Source organism: Triticum dicoccoides, chromosome 2B, assembly GCF_002162155.2.
Source record: "Triticum dicoccoides isolate Atlit2015 ecotype Zavitan chromosome 2B, WEW_v2.0, whole genome shotgun sequence".
NCBI lineage: Eukaryota > Viridiplantae > Streptophyta > Magnoliopsida > Poales > Poaceae > Triticum > Triticum dicoccoides.
In genome coordinates, this window is record NC_041383.1 from 130,538,441 (window position 1) to 130,542,968 (window position 4,528).

A 4,528-nucleotide genomic window follows, 5' to 3' on the forward strand; every position below is an offset into this window, starting at 1 on the left:
TCGGGAACCGCTACTCCCTCCCTCGTCTGCATTAAAGCCGTATCGGGAACCGCGCTGCCCGCTGTCAAATCAAATAGTACTGCACCGCCCGCTGCACGCCCGGCTGAACACACCTCCTCGCCTCCATCAAACCCCTCCGTTAAATCCGCATGCAAACTGAGAAACCTACTCCGGCCACACGTCCATTCATGAGCGGGACGGAATTAAACGCAACATCGGCCGAGCTCCTCCCATCCGTCCTCAGTTTAAGCGAGGCCAGACACCGGCCAAGCTCCTACCGTCCGCCCTCTATTTACACGAGGCCAGACAGACATCGGGCAAGAATCGCACCCCTCCGCCGCTCCCCATCTCCTCCTTCACCATTTTCTCCACTCTTCCGATGGCTTCCGAGGAGCCGTTCTCCGGCATATTACCCTGCTGGGCGGCCCGCCGAGCCCTCCGGATAAGGATGAGGCCTCTCGGTGCTTCACCAACCTCGCTTGGCCCGATGGAGCAAGTTGCTTCCCCAAGCAGGTGCATGGTTCAGATACTCGCTGCTCCAGTTCAGCTCGATGAGGAGTGGCGAGTTGCTCCACGCCGGCACAGCAGCGAGCACGCTGGTACGGGCGTCATCGCTGCCGCGTCGTACTGCGCCACCAGTGTCTGTGGTGGCCGTACCTCCCGTGTCTGTGGGCGCGCCTCCCATGCCTGCGGGAGCGCCATGCAGGCAGAGACAGAAGCCGGGTGCATGGAGAGCGACGAGTCAGTGGCCAGCTTCTCTGTGTCCGTCGCCATCATCGAGGAGAAGTAGAACACGGGAGGCCGCTGCCACTTGGGTTCCATGAAGGCCACCGCCGAGGTGACGACTGCGCATTCAGGTGGTTTCTTTGCTTCTTCGTCTCTTCCGAGGACCTTCGTCGACCCCGTGAGTGTCTACCGTACATGAGGAAGACAAAGGGATCCGCGGGCGGCCATTTAGATTATGTACTCCCTCTCCAGCTGGCGGGAAATATTTGTTCTAAGAATGCATGAATTGTATGCATCTATAACTAAAATAAGTCTAGATACATCCATTTCTAGGACAAGTATTTCCGGACGGAGGGAGTATTAATTATACCAAGAGAGACGGATTAGCACCGCTTAGTTCATGTAAATGTAATGAAATCCATCATGTTTATATGAAGATCCGCATTTTTTATATGAAATCCTTCATGTTTATATGAAAGCAGTCCGTGTTTGCATGAATTTCATGTGGTTGGTTAGAGTAGTGAAAATGTATGCCGCTGGCATTTGATGTCGTCCTCCGTGGAAGGAAGCGGGAGGAAATTTGCCGGCTGCCATTGGAGATGCTCTTATGCTGGAAATAATAGAATGACTTCCAATCCATTTGAGTTAATTGCATGTATGATTGTCCCTCTATAAAAAGTTAATTGCATGTACAGTGTACACGTGACTTGCAGGGTGGCTACAGCTTCGTACAGAAAGTTAAAAAGAAACAAGTCCATCCTTAATCTTGTATTCTAAGTACTTTGTTGGTTCCACTGTCAGTACAGTAGCGAAAGAAGTATATATTAAATAAGTAATATATAATATAAAAATCTAAAGTTAAAGACATAATTCGAACTCATGTCATCGCGTTGCGAGCATCCGGCGCTAACCAGTCTAGCACATTTTTGTTGTAGACCATGCTGGAGATATATCTCCATGCCTACTCTTATACTCCATCCGTTCCTATATATTTGTCTTTTTCAGATTTCAAATGGACTACCACATACGGATGTGTATGTAGACATATTTTATAGTGTAGATTCACTCATTTTGCTCCGTATGTAGTCACTTGTTGAAATCTCTAAAAAGATAAATAGTATTTAGGAATGGAGAGAGTAGAAAACAGAGTTGGTGATGATGGTGTGTGTGCCATCCTGCAATATAGGCCGTCGGATTTATATCTAACGGATAGGAAGGAAACTATGTCAATTTTGCAAAAATATACCCACACACCTCTCCACATTCGCAAATAAGGCCTTCCCTCGTTCATCCTTTTCTCTCACAAGATAAACTACTCATACAAATGCATCTTGATGTTCCGTGCAACGCACGGGCATCTACCTAGTTTCTTTTAAAATAGTAACTGCGATAATTGGGTTGAAGTGATATATTTTATGTCTGCCCCGAATGATTTTAGATTAACTAGTAGTAACAAAGAAAAGGTTTCCTTGTTAATTAACAGAAAATAGGGTGAAAACTATCACATGACGCCGGTAAAAACGATGCACACTGGGTTCAGCGTCATCGTCACTACAGCTGTGCGCGTGCGAGAAGTCTACATATCGAGGGGGCTACTGAGCAAGGCATAGAGACACAATGTTTGAGAGAGAAACCAATTGACAGATTAAGATCAGATCGAGTTGACACCCTTTTGCTATCATTGTTGGGGTGGGGGAGGGGGAGGGAGAGAAAGATGTATCAAGAGTGTGCGCGGTAGGCACAGAGGCACAACTAGCGAGTGTGTGTGTGTATGTGTGTTTGAAAGAGGAGTAGATAGATTACTATCAAGATCAGGTGCCACCCTACTCCTTCGGTGTCGGGTAGTGTGTGTGTGTGTGTTTGAGAGAGAAGCGAGTCAATAGATTAGTATCAAGATCGAGGTGTCACCCTACTCCTTCGGTGTTGGGAAGTGTGTGTGTGTGGGTGTGCGTGGGTGGGGGGCAGTGACACTTCCATATCTCTACTCTTATAAAAAACAGAGTTGGTGATGATGGTGTTCCTGCCATCCTGCAATATAGGCCATCTGATTTATATCCGACGGATAGGAATGAAACTATGGCAATTTTGCAAAAAGATACCCACACCCCTCTCCACATTTGCAAATAAGGCATTCCCTCGTTCATCCTTTCTTCCACAAGTTAAACTAATCATACAAATGCATCTTGATGTTCCGTGCAGCGCATGGGCATCTTGCTAGTAGGGAGAAGGAGTTTGTGTGACACATATCTAGCTATATTAAGGGATAGTTAGATAGCATGTGTGCGAGGCTGATACGTATCCAACGTATCTATAGTTTTTGATTGTTCCATGCTATTATATTATACGTTTTGGATGTTTAATGGGCTTTACTATGCACTTTTATATTATTTTTGGGACTAACCTATTAACCGGAGGCCCAGTCCAAATTGCTATTTTTTATGCCTATTTCAGTATTTCGCAGAAAAGGAATATCAAACGAAGTCCAAATGGAATGAAACCTTCGGGAGAGTTATTTTTGGAACAAACACAATCCAGGAGACTTGGAGTGGACTTCAAGAAAGAAACGAGGTGGCCATGAGGCAGGGAGGCGCGCCCAGGGGGGTAGGCGCGCCCCCCACCCTCGTGGCCCCCTCATGGCTCGCCTGACCGACTTCTTTCACCTATATATACTCATATACCCTGAAAACATCCAGGAGCACCACGAAACCCTATTTCCACCGCTGCAACCGTCTGTACCCGTGAGATCCCATGTTGGGGCCTTTTCCGGTGCTCCGCCGAAGGAGGAATCGATCATGGAGGGCTTCTACATCAACACCATAGCCACTCCGATGAAGTGTGAGTAGTTTACCACAGACCTTCGGGTCCATAGTTATTAGCTAGATGGCTTCTTCTCTCTCTTTGGATCTCAATACAAAGTTCTCATCGATCTTCTTGGAGATCTATTCGATGTAATTCTTTTTGCGGTGTGTTTGTCGAGATCCGATGAATTGTGGGTTTATGATCAAGATTATCTATGAACAATATTTAAATCTCCTCTGAATTCTTTTATGTATGATTTGTTATCTTTGCAAGTCTCTTTGAATTATCAGTTTGGTTTGGCCTACTAGATTGATCTTTATTGCAATGGGAGAAGTGCTTAGCTTTGGGTTCAATCTTGCGGTGTCCTTTCCCAGTGAAAGCAGGGAAAGCAAGGCACGTATTGTATTGTTGCCATCGAGGATAAAAAGACGGGGTTTATATCATATTGCTTGAGTTTATCCCTCTACTTCATGTCATCTTGCCTAATGTGTTACTCCGTTCTTATGAACTTAATACTCTAGATGCATGCTGGATAGCGGTCGATGTGTGGACTAATAGTAGTAGATGCAGAATTGTTTCGATCTACTTTTCGTGGACGTGATTCCTATATTCATGATCATGCCTAGATATTCTCATAACTATGCAATTTTCTATCAATTGATCGACAGTAATTTGTTCACCCACTGTAATACTTACGCTATCTTGAGAGAAGCCACTAGTGAAACCTATAGCCCCCGGGTCTATTTTCCATCATATAAGTTTTCGATCTATTTTATTTTGCAATCTTTACTTTCCAATTTATATCATAAAAATACCAAAAATATTTATCTTATCTTACTATCTCTATCAGATCTCACTTTTGCAAGTGACTGTGAAGGGATTGACAACACCTTTATCGCGTTGGTTGCAAGGTTCTTATTTGTTTGTGCAGGTATGAGGGATTTGCGTGTAGCCTCCTACTGGATTGATATCTTGGTTCTCAAAAACCGAGGGAAATACTTAC